General features: G+C 45.7%; 1 non-coding gene across 1 annotated transcript; it reads right to left on the reverse strand.

The window, feature by feature from the left end:
• Positions 1 to 15,430: 15,430 nt before the first annotated feature.
• LOC116906417 lies at positions 15,431 to 15,558 on the reverse strand. Its single transcript, XR_004388679.1, has one exon. It is a non-coding gene; the product is annotated as a small nucleolar RNA SNORA15 (small nucleolar RNA).
• Positions 15,559 to 15,979: the final 421 nt, after the last annotated feature.

A 15,979-nucleotide genomic window follows, 5' to 3' on the forward strand; every position in this document is an offset into this window, starting at 1 on the left:
GACAAAAGACAGAAACACAGTAGAACTGATCCAACACTCAGCTTACCTTTGGATCAACTGTGTGACCACCCAGGCAAGAGCAAACATTCTCCCAGTTGAGTGGTGTTGTTAGGTTTTTTCAATCACAAATTCATCCTCTGTCCCCTTCCTTCCTTCCTTCCTTCCTTCCTTCCTTCCCTCCCTTCCTCTTTCCTTCCCTTCACGCCTGACTCACTCATTTCTTTCCTTCCTGCTTGCCTTCTGTCTTCATTAAATATTTCTTGATCCATGTGCACCAGGCTCAGGCCAGATAGCAGGAATACACTACAGGGAAAGGCTAAGGCTTTATCTGCACACCTTGACATCTGTAGTGTCCTTGTGCTGCAGGAAGAAATGCATGCCTGAGATCCCTAGCAGCTGACCCAGCTGGAGGGGTTCAGGAAGACCTTTTGGGTACAAGGATATCCAAGTGCAGATACTAAAAGACCAAGACATCATAGAGCAGGAAAAGTTACCTCAGAAAGAGGGGTGTCACAAGAGTTTCTCTGGGTTCCAGAAAATCCTAAAACGCACATGCTGTCTGGAAGGTTGTTCTTTTAGTGACTGTAAGAGTTTCCCAGAACCAGAGGAAGAATATAGTAGGCTATATTTCCTACTTCCATTCCAGCCATTTATTCCTAGGACCCTATAGTCAGCCCCAGACATTCCAAGGTAACATCCACAGGTCCCCTACCTCTAGGCCACCAGAGCCAAGTCTCAGAGGAGATGTGGTGGGGATAGGGCTTCTGTCTTCTGTTGCTGCTGCTGCTGCTGCTGCTGCTACAAGAAACTCTGCAACCAGAATAGCTGAGCAAGCCCAAAGAGTGAAGGTCTGAATCAAAACTTCAGGCATCACTACCTCTGCAACTCTGTAGTGTCTCCATCTGTCACTGGGGAAGAAGTAAGTCATCCCAGGGTCAAAGGGTGCTGTTAGGTCAAATGGGATGGCAAACATGAGGGAGACTAACTTGTTGCCTATCCATCTCTCCTATAAGCCTCTGGCTGGGGCTGCAAAACTGACGTGGCTCTGCTCTGACTGAGTTGGTTTGCTCCTCGCCTCGGTGAGCAGAGAACACCTCAGAATAGGTGACACCCCCAAAACAGGGCATTGTCTGTGGCACTCTCATCACATTTATTGTCTATCACCAGCCACGGCAGAAAGAACGGCTCTGCTCAGAAGCCATTGTCTAGGATGCTGATGGGTGACCCAGGGGCCAGGTGCAGCTCATGAGACAAGTGCCCTTCTGATATCCAGCCAAGGGAAGTACTGTCCCTCGTGGGAGCATAAAAAGCTTGTCATTTTATCCATGACCCACTGATGGTCAACACCAGAGCTCTGTCCTTTGCCCTAGTGGTCCTCATCGCTTGCCTCCACCTCTGTGACCCGTGTATGTCCTCTATGCCTCCCTCCCAAGGAAAATCCCAGCATCCCTCTGGGGACCCTTCATACCTTGTTGGTTGGAGAGAGCATAGATTAACTAGTTAGGCAGTCTGGCCCCTGCTCCCACCAGCTGCCTGGATCCCAGCCATTTGTCTTCCCTATAGGCCACTCTGACCATTTGGTCTTTCTAAGCTCCAATGGGACCCCACACCTCCCCATTCATAAAATTCTTGTTTATCTTTTCAATTACAGCTGATGTGTCACTTCCTCCAAGAAGCCTCTTTGGAACGGAGGCCTTTTGTCCTTTCTGATATGCATTCATCATCCGGTACTGTAACTGCCTGCTATTCCCTTGGCAAGAGGAACGCTTCTTTCACACACCCCCTTCTTGGTGGACTTGCCGAGTGGGGGTGTTCTGTTCACACAGATGTTATGCAATGATTGGAAACAAGTTTCAGCAAAGAGTACTGTATTCGTCTCATGGCATCCCATCCAGAGGCCTGCAGACCGAGGAGCCCTTCACTGTGTTTCTAGGTTACAGAAAATAGCTTCTGAGAGCTTGTGAGCAAGGCAAGTATCCCGGGGAAAAAAATCCATACTGCCATACAGACCTGGGGATCCCCCATCTCCCCAATGCCTGGTTCTGTACTCAGAGGAGTTTGGGAAATGACTTGGTAAATTGAAGGAGGTCTCTGCAGATTTCTTAAGAGTCCTCAGTAGAGAACATGGAGGGTCTTCCAGAGAGAGACGACGATGCCCATGTGTACTGTGTGAATGCCACACTGCCTATGTCTAAGACACTTTTCCCAGCCAGAAAGAGTCAGTATTTCATGACATACAAAGGAAACCACTACCCAGGGGTTATATATGAACTTTGGAGTCTCCCAAGGCCATATTTCCTAATGTCCCAATCTACAGAGACACTGTGTTGGTAATATCCTCTGATGTCACTTAGAGCCTTCTGTAACTGAAATAGTGTTGGTTCTTGTTAACACAGTGAATTTTGTTTCCCTCCTTACTTTGGCTCCTAGGAAACTCAGAACTGAGTTCCAGTCACTGTCTAAAGGGGGATTTTTCTAGTCTATGCCTATTTTTTTTTTAACTCAGCTAGAGCAACCACACATATTTGTGGGGTGGGGTATAGTATTTCAATACATTCATAACATCTGTTGTGACCAGATTGGGACCATTAGCACATCTCTTGCCTTGGATGTATATCTTGTTTTGGAAGCATTCAAAAGTCTCTCTGTATAGCTATTTTGAAATATTGAATTCAGGGTTATCAACCAGTGACTCTATTGTGCTAGAGAGCAGGAACAGTAATCCTCCTTACTGGGGTGTGTGTGTGTGTGTGTGTGTGTGTGTGTGTGTGTGTGTGTGTGTGTGTGTGTGTGTATGTGTTTGGCTGTTTGGTTTTTAGGGGAAGGTTGTTGTTTTTGTTTTAAGACAAAATGACAAGATCTCATGTATCCCTGACTAGTCTTGAAATCTCTATATACCCAAAGATGACTTAGAGTTCCTGATTCTCCTGCCTCTATTTCCCAAGTATTAAAGTTGCCTAGTTGCCTCTCGGGCTGGAAATCAAAGCCAGGGCTCTGTGCATGCTAGAAAAGCATCTACCAACTGAACTACACCTCCAGCAAGAAGTTATTTCTCCAATCTCCTGAAACTCTGTAGGTACCCATACTCTGTCCTAGAGGGGAACTTCAGACTCATCATAAGGGTCTATCAGCTTTATCCTCCCAATCCAGGATTCCTTTATTCATTGTAAATCTGTTCCATTGATAATGTTAAAATGCTTTAGAAAGAAAAGGCAAGATAGATACATTAAACAACACAAGCAAGCACAAAGAAGTTATTGTTAGAAATATTGACCACAAACACGCCTTCCTGATGAACAGCAGGGAGTGCCCCCAGGGATGAGCCTGTAGCTCCTCCCTGACAGGAAAGTTAAGGTGGGCTGAGGGTTCTTGTTTAACCCTTTCTGTTCTCTTCAAATTCTGAAGTCATCTTCCTTCCAGCCCCCTGGCTCCCAAGAGGCTGAAACAAAACCCCCTTCCAGATTGCATAGATTAGGCCAGTGACAATGGAAGAAGAAGGTGGCTTGTGTCCACTCCCTCAGCCCAGCCAGACAAGAGGCCTTTGTGTTCAGGGGAAAGGGGTCAGGGACACTTGGTTAGTTGTATCCACCTTACTGGGTCTTCAGGCTGATGCTTCAGCCCTAGAAGGTCTCATGGGGTAGAGTCGAGGGCTTCATTTCCAGTTTTAGCCCGATAGCTTATCCAGGCGTGACCAGAACTAATTCCATAACAGCCAAGTGCTCCGAAACCCTTACCTGCATAAGCTCCAGTCTTCTGCTTTCTGACCTCTTGACTGGAAAGTGAGTCTCCACTCAAAACCCTCCACCTTCCCTTTTCCTTGGGCTGGAGTTGCATGTTGCCATCGTGGGCAACTTACTGCTGCTCTCTGAACCATTAGCAGGTGTTTCCAAGTGCCAGAAGACAGTGGCTACTTCCTGTCATATTCATTAGCCAGGGACAGAAAGCAAGTCTTTCTTCTTAATGGGTATCTTATCCCCTCAAATGTTCAAAGGGCATTCTTTGTTTAAAGAAGAAGAAGGAGGAGGAGGAGGAGGAGCAGGAGGAGGAGGAGGAGGAGGAGGGAGGAGGAGGAGGAGGAAGAAGAGGAGGAGGAGGAGAAGAAGAAGAAGAAGAAGAAGAAGAAGAAGAAGAAGAAGAAGAAGAAGAAGAAGAAGAAGAAGAAGAAGAAGAAGAAGGAGAAGCAGCATTATAAAAAGGTAAAACTGGAGCTGTAAAGCAAGGGACAGTGCCACCTGACCCCAGGAAGACAATAGAAACTGTCTGAGGTAACTGTTTCTCCTTTGAGCTCATTTCTCCTCCACTGCCTGCACCAGGGGTGTCCTCCCGAAAGGGAGCCTGATGAAACTCATTGATGTTCCCCAGTGTCTAAGGCCTGCCTCTGAGTATTCATCAGCAAAAAAAAAGACTGAATATGTATATGTCTGTGATACCAGCAATCAGGAGACTGAGGCAGGAGGATCATGAATTTTTGGTCAGCCTAGGATACATATTCCTATCTCGAAAAAGAAACAAAAGTGAGGTCTGAGAAGGGCCTGGAAAGGGGGAAGAAAGAAAAGAAATGAGACCTTAAGTGTTGAGGTGACAGATATTTTTTTAGTCACTGTCTCCTTGTGTCTTCATTGTCACCCCCAAGAGTTTATCAGTGGTTCTCAGCCTGTGCATCCTGACCACCCCAAAAGACCATTGGAAAGTATATTCACCTTATAATTCATAACAATAGCAAAATTACAGCAATGAAGTAGCAATGAAAATAATTTTACTGTTGGGGGTCATCACAACAAAGGGTACCAGCATTAGGAAGGTTGAGAACAATTCCGTTTGGTCTGGTATCATTATCCCGTCTTGACAATGGGAACACTGGGTTTCTGAGAGTGGGGCTTGTCTCAAAGGCTTGCTATAAATCTGAAGCTTACCACAAATGCCACAGGCCTGAGTCCTAGACAGGATGGACCATGGCCAGCCTACAGGTCTAACTTCATCCCACAGTTTTAAATTGTGAAAGTTAAAATCTTTCTGTGGCATTGTAAGCTGAGTTGATCAAGTAGTGTTGAAATACGAACAGGGACTTTCCCATCATGGCCTGCTTGGCTTTTGGCTGTAGGCAGAGCTGGTACAAAAACTTACTCTTGGAAGCCTGGCAGTGGTGGCACACACTCAGGCCCTAAGTTCAAGGCCAGTCTGGTCCACAGAGGGAGTTCCACAAGAGCCATGGCTACACAGAGACACCCTATCTAGAAAACAAAAGACATACACTTGGGACTAGAGAGTTAGCTCAGTCGGTAAAGAGCTTAGTACACAAGTACAGGATACCCAGTTCAAGTACCAGAAGCCAGGCATGGTAGCACGTGCTTGTAATCTCACTGCTGGAGAGGCAGGGACAGGTAAATCTCTGAGGCTCACTGGTGGCCAGGCCTATCCTACTTGGCAAGCCCCAGATCAGTGAGAAACAATGTCTCTAAAGCACAAGCTAGACTGTCAAGTGACGAGTCCAACTGCTGAACTTGGGACTCCTCATACTTGGACACGGGGGGGGGGGGCAGAGACAAACAGAGACAGAGAGCAGCTCTAAAAGAGATTACGCATTGGACATCTGAACAGAGAATCCATAAGTCTCTGAAAGTGAAATCCTTTGGTGTGGACTATACTCAGCTGAAAGCCCAGACTCCTCTCCCCCAGCATTCTCTAGTCTCTTGGGAAAACAAGAGAGGAAATCTAAGCTTATCGGCCAGGCCAGCTCTCTCCAGAACAAATGAGGCTTCACTAGAGAAACCAGGTACCTATCATCACCCCCAGCCCCAGCTACAGACCCATACTGGGTCATGAACATCAGCACCCAGACAGGAAGCAGGGAGCAGGAACAGCACTTGTGGGTTTCCTGAGCTCAGTGAGCAGTTTATGGGAGGCCTGTGAAAGCTTGACAAATCCCCATCTATCTGTAGGTTTGGCTCTTGCTTGGTACACAGAACCAACAGCTTTTCTGAAGTACACAGTGTTATAGGAAGTAGGCAAGGTGAGGGGCTGTGCTGTTGCTGACTTTTAGTTCGTTTGTTTTTGTTTTCCAAGATGGGGGTTTCTCTATGTCCTGGCTGTCCTGGAACTCACTCTGTGGATCAGGCTGGCCTCAAACCCAGAGATCCTCCTGCCTCTGCCTCCTGAGTGCTGGGATTAAGGGTGTGTGCCGCCACTGTCCGGCAACTTTTTCATTACTTTCCTACTCTTATATCTTTGGACATGGCTTCATTCCTCCACCACCACCCCGACCCCCACCAGAAGCTTCGGTTTCCTCTTGTGTACGCCGATACCTGCTGTGCCCTGCATGACATTCACAACATTACTTGATAGACAGCCTGGGAAGACTATGAGAATGTTACTAAGGTCACTGCCCGTTTGCTATTACAGACCCTAGTGCCAGAAAACCCGGAGCCAGGAATACCTCTGTTTCCTGCTATGTCTCGGACAAGTTGCTTCTTTTTCAACCAGAAAGAGAACCAGGTTGGCTGAATGGAAAAAAAAAAAAAAAAAAAAAAGGTGAGAACTAGGTGTTTTCCATCCAGAGGACTTTGTGCATAGTCACCAGACTGGGTGGGGCTAAGATTACACTAGAATGTCAGTCAATAATCTGCTTCCTTACTCTCCAAAGACCTTCTGGAGGGGGAAAAAAAGGAAAGACCTGAGTCATGGCTGAAGACTGGAGAGTGAGACAGAAAAAACTATGTTAAAAAGTTCTTGGAAAGCCAAACGGAAGTAGCTTGATTTGCATCCATGTTTGGGACTTGACTGCTGTCAGTTCCATTCCCATAACCAGGTATAAATTGGGCGCTGCAGTGTGCTCTACCTATAGAAGCACCACCTATGTGAACCTGTGACGAAATGACGAGCTTCCCTTGACACTCTCACTCTTCTTTTAACAAAAAACGAGAGCCTGGGAAGTTCATGAGACTCCGGTTTATTGATATTCAGATTTAGCCACCTTTCTTCTACTTGGTCAATAGATTCTTAGAAAAGACCTACTTTAACCTGGCCCAGAGATCCTGCCCAGAAACTTGGGAGGTTAAGACACGAGCAAGAATCAAGAACTAGTCAGATTCTCAACTGAGGGATGGGCACCAGATAATCCCACCTAGGGCAGATCTAAGGCCAAGCCTATGGGAAAAAAAAAAAAGTCACTGAGGCAGACAGATCAGAAAAGGCTTCCTGAAGGAGGCGACTTTGCACCAATGTTGATGACTAATGGAATTCATTAACAGATAAGTGTGGAGAATCCAGGAATACAAGGCCTTCTGCATCCTGTGCTCATTTCCAGGACTCTGAGGAAAGGAAATATATTCACACCTTCCCTGTGCAGTCTAGGCTGAGGTTTCCTGGCCACTTCTCTTAGACAGATAATCACGGCTTCTCTCATGGAGTTGAACGGATCCTTGCAAACACCTTGATACGGTGCTCGAGGATGAGGGCTTCCACACAGCAGGATTCTGGAATGCCTTGGCCTTCAAGTTTCCTGTTAAAACAGTGCCCTCTGCCAGAGTTGTCCCATCTTCATCTGGGACCCAGACTCCTGTGCCATACAAACTGTTTCAGTGTACGATCGGGTGTTCTCTGCCGGTTTTGCTGTGGCGACTGCAAATTTAAGCAGATACACAATGGGCCCTTTGTTCTTTTCTCATACTTTACTGTGCAGACCAAGAAATGATTACTAGAAATGCATAGACATGTCTGTTGGGAAACTTCTGTCTCCTCTGTAGCTCAGAATCGCACTATAGAGGACATCATCAGACTTACAGCTAGCTGAGGGTAACAGTGTGGCTGCAGCTGCCCATGTGGAGTCCTCTCTCTCTGGTTTCAGACATGAGCTTTGTTGCCTCCGACTGTCTGTCTTTTTACTAATTGGTCCATCTTTTAATAGGTCATCGTTCTTTCTTTACATCTTTACCGTCTTTCTATACAATCTGTCGGTCAAGTTATCTTTCACGTTTAACTTGCAGCTTTCAATTGACTTGTGTTTTTCTGTCTAGAAAGGAAACAGTCCCATGGGAAAAGATAAGTGTGAGACAAGGGTGGCTAGGGTCCTATCTTTGAGGTGTCCCGCCTTATACAAAGAACTTTTTAATGAATTGTTTTTCCTTCCCAAAGGAAGACATATGTAATCTCCCCCCAGAGGGTTCTCAATTCTTAGCCCAGAAAGATAGAGAACACTTGCAACCCCTCCGCTTCTCAATCCCAAGTCTTTGAAAGCTAAAGCAGGATAAAGACAGACTTTCTGGTAAATGTCGTAATAAGAATTCTAGACTCCAGTGTAAGACAGTCTGCACATTCTCACTGAGGAAGTGAATTGCCTTGGATTTTCATAGGCCAGTCTAGAATTCTTGGGAAGGGCTCCCTTTATCCCTAGACTGCCTTTGATGACACACAACCTTTGACCCTGATCAATGCATCCTCCTCCCCAGCCGCAAAGGCCAGAGCGGCTCTCTCAGCGCCCAGAGGAAGAGCGGGCATTCGGCCCTGACCTCTCCCCCTGCCCCTAACCTCACTGATAATTGAGCTTTCCATCCGTGCTCACCAGCAGGCTCACCACACAAAGGAACTGGCCCCTCCTTACCCCGTCTTTTCCGAGATGAAACCATGAGCCGAATCTGTTCAGCTAACAGCAGCATCCGGTAGGGAACACACACAGGAGGGTCAGCTCTAGGGACCCTGGCCCCTTCATTTCACCCTGGCCCTCCCAGCACCTCCCACGCCCCCAACACAGGCTGTTTGACCCAACACTGTTTGTCCCTCCAATTGCAGCTCTTAGACAGAGGGCAAGGTCTCCCTTGCAAGATGTTTATGTTGCAGAGTAGTTTAGAGAACACACACATATTCTATACAAATACTGCACATACATATATACACATACATACCACACACACTGGAACACATGTATATGTACATACGCACACCAAGCACTGCCCACATCCATCAAACACTGTACATACATGTAGGTACATATGCACACCATACGCTATACACACACATGTATGTATATATACTATGCACACCACACACTCATCATACACTGCACACACCAAACATATCAAACTCATGGGCACACACTTCATATAGACACCACACACATGCACACACACACATACCACATATACTACTCACATCACATGCATACATGCATATAATATACATCATGCATGTGTGCACACATACCATATATACATGCATACCATAAACACACACTATACCACACCATACATGTACATATACATATATGCACACCACATAAATCATAGATGCATGCAACATGCATCTCATATGCAAACCACACATACCACATACCCCATGCCACACACACATGTCAAACACCAGACACGCATATCACATCTTTTCTTAAGAGTATATATATATATATATATATTTTTTTTTTTGTTCTTTTTTTCGGAGCTGGGGACCGAACCCAGGGCCTTGCGCTTCCTAGGTAAGCGCTCTACCACTGAGCTAAATCCCCAGCCCCCAAGAGTATATTTTCTTAAAAGCATGTTTCCAAGCATTTTAAAAACTGAAACCAAATTAAGGAGAATTTAAAATGATCTCCCTTCGCTATCCTTTCAATCTTTGTAAATGGTCTTATTTTAAAATAAAGTGGCAAATAAGCCCTTTAGACACATTTCCCCACCTGGGTTTGCCTTCCCAGCAGAACAGGATGGATAGCTAGGGTCACTGCAGTGACCACTGCTGAAGAAACATGGTGCTGGGGTGGGAGCCAAGTTCATGACCACAGCAGCAGTACAGCCCCAGGAGACCTGCTGCCTGAGAAAGACAGGAAATGGAGAGTCCTCAGGTGCCCTCCCTGCCCTTGGGAGCTCTATTTGCTGCGTGATGAATAATAATGACTTCATTTGCATGACAGTCTCCTCTAACCCACACTTCTCTGACATACCTTCATTCTGTTCCAAGAAACCAAAGGGCAGAGAATTTGCCCAAGGTCACCCACTTACTTGGCACCAAGTTTTCAGACTCTGCTTGGGACTGGGAGCTATCTGGAGTATCTCATGGCTTCCACAGGACACAGGAGGAAGAGGAAGTGTCTGGGATAAGATACAGAGGAGAAAACCCAGAAGCAAAGACAGCTGAGACAGCCAGGGAAGTTGAAACCTGGTCTCAGAGGATGCTTTGCATGTGGGAGGAGGGGCCTCATCTGAGTCTTAAGGGCGTCCATCGCCTCATCAGGAGTTCATAATAGAAAGAAAAGGAGACATGCATCTAGAGGGGATCTGTCTGAGAAGAAGTCCCAGAAAAAGGAAGTCTTTACCATAGTGAGCCAAGATACCAGTAGGTGCTCCCTGTGTTTATGAGATACTACAGGAAAAACAAGAATCCTGCCACATCTAGAATTGAAATCTGAACAAACAAAGCCAGGGCACAGGGCTTAGACACAAGTTCTGTCTTCTTACCATGGATTCAGGCATGAGTTATTGGGCCCCCTTCAGAGACCCAAATTGTGGTTCAGCCTAATGAGTGATGGGTAATGGTGGAGGCCCGAGTGAAGGACACACCCCAAGTCACTTGGGTGAAGGACTTGTACATTCTCAGGTCAGAGGGAGTAAAAGATGTGGGTCCTTTGTTTATATAATGCCAAGAGTTCACCCTGAATACTAGGCCTATCACCTGGCACTTCCCATCCCTCGTGGGCTGGCACTCAGCTAGGAGCTCAACCCCACGTGCCGTCACAGGTGGACTCTCCAGAAGCCCCCTTCAGCCTTCAAATTATGAGAGAGATCTTACCTTGAGGTCAGTTTGTCCTGACACTCAGATGTTAGCCAGAGCTCTCTGGAGAAGCAGTACCAATAAGAAAAAAATATAAATAGGTAGGTAAACAGATAGATAATGATAGATGATAGATAGATAGATAGATAGATAGATAGATAGATAGATAGATAGATAGATAGATGATAGATAGATGATAGATAGATAAGAAAGACATGAGAAAAAGAGAGAGACTTGACTTAAAGAATGGATCCATGAGGTTAAAGGGATGGCTCAGTGGGTAAGAGCTCTTGCAAGAATGAGGACCAAAGTTTGAATCTCAAAACCCACGTAACTGCCTGTAGCCACCCACATGCCTGTAAATCTGGTATGTTAGTGGGTGAAGACAGGAGAATTTCTGGAACTAAGACTTACTGCCTGCCAGCCTAGCTCAAGGTTTAGTGAGAAAGACCCTGCCTCAAAGAAATAAGGCACAGAATGATAGAGTAGCACACTTGACATCTTCTGTCCTCCACACAGCTGCACATGTAAATATACCATATACACATACGTGACAACACACACACATGAATTGCCTTACATGATTACTGTGGATACTAGTGAGTCTGAATTCTACATGTCGGACTAGAGAGTCAGAATCCAGTTGATGCTGCCTGCAGTCTTGAGACGAAGTCTTTCTTTCGAAAGGAAGTACACCTTTTCTCTCGAACCCTGAAAGGTAATACAGTTTCTTTATTGACTACTGACTTTAATACTAATCTTACCAAAAAAAAAAAAAAATTCTTTGCAACAAGAATCATTACCTTGGTCTTTGACTAGGCAAATGGGCACTGTAGCATAGTCAAGATAACATACAAAATCAGTGATCACACTCCCCAGGTCTGCAGTGTGGAAAGAGTTCAGTCTAGGTGAGGGTCAGCAGGAAAGAAAGCCAGCAGAAAGAGCAACAAACTTAAAAACAGACAAACTCTAAGCTTTGTTTGAGCACATATCTGGCTCATCCCAGAGGCTGCAGAAGAGCTCCACTGAACATTCCACTCACCATGGGCTCCGGCTTTGATGCTTCCTCCTCATCCACCAGGGTAGTCTCACGTGTTTCCTATATGGTTGCTATGTGCCCCTGTCTTTTCTGATTGGCATGGCCCCTTCATCATGGTATTTGTCCAAAGGACATATGGCTGAGTGAATAGCTGGCTTCATTCTGGGCTATGACCCCACTGAGGTCCCTCATCAAATCTGTCTCTTCCCTCGATGCTGCATGCTGACTCGGCAGAGCCACCATATCCACTTCAGTGAGTAAATCGGTTTCCTTAGGGAGGACTTCCAGATCCCTTTGCCATGCAGTAGAGCAGAGCACCTGGGGGGTGGCAATCGTTCCCTAAACATAGATGCTAAAAGTTCCCATTCCCTGGCAAAGCACTTCTGTGATACGGCCTCTCACCCTTTTATGAGTTGCCATGTGGGTGCTGGGAACTAAACCCTGGTCCTTTGGAAGAGTATCCAGTGCTCTCAACCACTGACTCATCTCTTCAGCCCCTTCAGGTTAGAGTTTTAAGGACTGAACAGGATGAAACATTAGAAGAACAATATTACTTGCAATACTTCAAAAGGCAATGTACAGGGCTGGAGAGATAGATTAGCAGTTAATAGTTCTTCTAAAGGCTGCTCCTCTAAAGGACTCTGGTTCAAATCCCAGCAACAACATGCCAGTTCACCCTCACACAGACAAACATAGATGCAGAAGACCAGTGTAAGCAAACAAAACAAAAAAGGCAATACGCATAGCGACACATCTTAGAGTCGCATTGAAGGTTCAGAGCAGAGGCCTTGGGACAGTTGCCTATGAAGAGAGGATTTTGGCAATGTTAAAGGGCACTTTAACAGAAGTAGAGGAACTTAGAGCATACTGACAAGCAGTGTCTCTTGAGCTAGAAAAATGGACCTCAGCTCTGTACACTGAGGCCCAGACACAGGGAAAAGAATCATATTGACAGAGGCTACAACTGCCTCCCGTGACTTGTTCCTTATCTATCTCTCCTGCTAGACCAGTGGTTGGCCAACTCTGACCCATGAGCAGCTAATCCTAGCCCACCATTCGGTCTTGACAGTTCTGTTGCTGCCCAGCTCTGCCCTTGCTTAGCTGTTCCCTGTAGCTGCTTTTACCCTCGTGGCAGAGGCAAAGGACTGAGAATGAAGTTCTATGGCCTGCAACGCTTACAATGTTTATGATCTGACCCTTTACAGAAAATGCCACCCATACCCGTTCCAGAACAAAAGTTCCACAGTGGCAAGATCCAGCTGAACAAGGGGAAATAAGTGTCCCTGTGAGGGGAGGGGAAGAAAGAATACAAACACAGACATCCCTGCACTGGTGCTGAGTGACTCAGACCGTGAGTGGTAGCTCTCATTCTTCACATGCCCTGGGGACCCTTTGGGCCCATGCCTGTATGCACGTTTTTCTTCTAGTTCAAAGAACACTTTCTTGGCCACACCTCTTCTCCAATAAGCTGACCCACATCTCCTCAATGAGACCTTTTCTGTGTCTAGGCTTACCCTAGATACCTTTACGTAGTCCTCCAAACGACTCAGTACTTTCTGATGATGCTCACGTGCTCTGGGCATTGTTCTTCCATGGCTCTTCTGTCTTCCCTAAGACAAAACCTTCACAAGAACATGGACCAAGTTCTACTTGACTCTAGGTTCCCAGGTCATAGGGCACAGCCTCCAGCACAGGGCAGATATAGTTAGAACTGGCTAGCTGTGCCCTGGAGCTCCATCTTCCCAAACACTGGTCAAGCAAGTGCCACAACACTCAGATTTTTCACATGGGTTCTGGGGGATCAGACTCAGGTCATCATACTTCTGCAGAAAGAATGGAGGACTCACACAGGAAAGCGAAAGAATGAGGTTAGAAAGGACTGGGAGAATGTGTGCTGTGAAGTTACATGCCTGTGATCCCAACATTCAGGAGGTTGAACCAAAATCACGAGAAGTAGACCAGTCTGGGATGTATAGTAAGACCCTATCCTGAGAAAACAAGAGAAGAAAAGAAGAAGAGGGAAGAAGGGATTGGAGGTGTTATGCCTGGAATAACAGGCAGTGAATGTTTTCTTCCCCCAGGACAAGGCTCATGGCTGACTTCGCCACATGAAGACTGTCCACTGAATGACTTGGATCTAGAAAGAGCCAGCCTCAGGCCAAGCCAGCCCCTTCTGACTGTTTAACCCTTTCCCCACTGTGCTTCTGAGGTCATTTGCCTGCTGCATCTTCCTGGGCAGACTCAGCACATCCCACTCACAATGAGGGCCCAGAACAGAGGCTTGTGGGTATCTAGTCTGGACAGAGCATGCCCATCTTCTCCGGGATCCTGGAAGACAGGATTGCCAGATGCAACCTTAAGAGTCTGTTCTCTGCAGATCTCTGAGACCATGAGCTGCTCAGCTGCTAGATCTGTGAGTGAATATCCTCCTCTTGTCTGGGAGAGAGAAAGTAAATGAGGACCTGGAGACTAAAAGACTATGAGTCAAGAGCCCTATCTCCAGACAAAATCATACGCATCACTTCCTGTGCCCTCGGCCTCATGCTGGACAGGAAAGGATTTCTGAACAACTTTCTCAGCCCAAGCTAATTTCTGAGGCAAAGTAGAATGTGATGAGCCACGCACATATGCTAAGCGTGTGATGTTGGAAGCTTATGATGACTATTCAAAACATTAAGATCCAGCAAAACATATCACTTGTCATCCAAGGTTGCCATGAAGCACTTAACAGACTGGTGCAGAGGTTGCTGGGACTTCCATTCTAAAGGCACAGCTAGGATGACCTAATCGACAAAACAGAATTTCTTCATGATCATGGAAACCGAGAGTTTGAAATCAACACATTAGTTGGGTTGGTTTTTTCCTAAGGCCTTGACCCATAGGTTATTGGTTTTTTTTTTTAATCCTTAAGATTTTTTTAAAAGATTTATTTATTTTATGCATATGAGTACATTGTTGCTGTTTTCAGACACATCAGGAGAGGCCTTCAGATCCCATTGCAGATGGTTGTGAGTCACCATGTGATTGCTGGGAATTGAACTCAGGACCTCTGGAAGAGCAACCAGTATTCTTAACCACTGAGCCATCTCTCCAGCACCAACCCTGAATATTAATTTGTCCCTGTGCAAGTGGTGTGTGTGTGTGTGTGTGTGTGTGTGTGTGTGTGTGTGTGTGTGTGTGTGTATGTGTATGTATGTATGTATGTATGTATGTGTATGTATAAGGATACACATGCACATATATCATATGAGGTTGATATCAGGTATTTCTCAATCACTTTCCATCTGACTTTTTGAGACAGGGTCTCTCACTGAACCTGGAACTCACACATCCAGCTACACTGGCTAGATGGTGAGTCCTGGACATCTATTTCCCCAAAGCATTGGTATTATAGGCAAGTACCACAACACCACGCTATTGTTTTGTTTTGTTTTGTTTTGTTTTTCACACTGGTTCTAGGGGATCAAACTTGGGTCATCATATGTATACAGTAAACACTTTATCAACTGAGTCATCATCCAGGTGTAGACTCTTATAAGGACACTAACTGGCCTTAGCCTTCCTCATGCTTCGACCCTTTAATACGGTTTCTCATGTTTTGGTGACCCCTAGTCATAATATACTTTTTTTTCTTTTTTTACTTGTACTCACTTTTAATGGTGATATACCATAAACTACAGCATATCAACCATCTTAAAGGAAGACTTTACTTTTGCATGGTGTCTGGCTGTAAATTACTGACTGAAGAACACAGTATTCAGCCATGCCTCATGAAATTATTTTAACTGCTACGTCATAACTATAAATGTTGTTACTGTTATGAATTGTAATTTAAATATCTGATATGTAGGATATCTGATATGTGATCCTGTGAAAGGGTGCTTCCACTCACAAAAGGGTGGTGACACACAGACTGAGTACCCTGGCTTTGGGTTTGTGTCATTTGAACTCTCTTACCTGCATTAAAACCTTATCTCCAAATACAATCACTTTCTGACTTCCCAGTGGTTAGGCCTGCTGGATGTGGATTGAGGGGAGTGAGATTCAACTCAGCCACAATGACTGGAAAGATCCTGGACGAGGGAACTAGGTGGGAAAAGCTAAAATTCTAGCACCCTGTTCACTTTAAGAATGTTCCAGGCAGAAATCCAAACCTCTTTAATCAGAGGAGAAAGTAAGGATGCAGGG

The sequence above is a fragment of the Rattus rattus genome, chromosome 7, assembly GCF_011064425.1.
Source record: "Rattus rattus isolate New Zealand chromosome 7, Rrattus_CSIRO_v1, whole genome shotgun sequence".
NCBI lineage: Eukaryota > Metazoa > Chordata > Mammalia > Rodentia > Muridae > Rattus > Rattus rattus.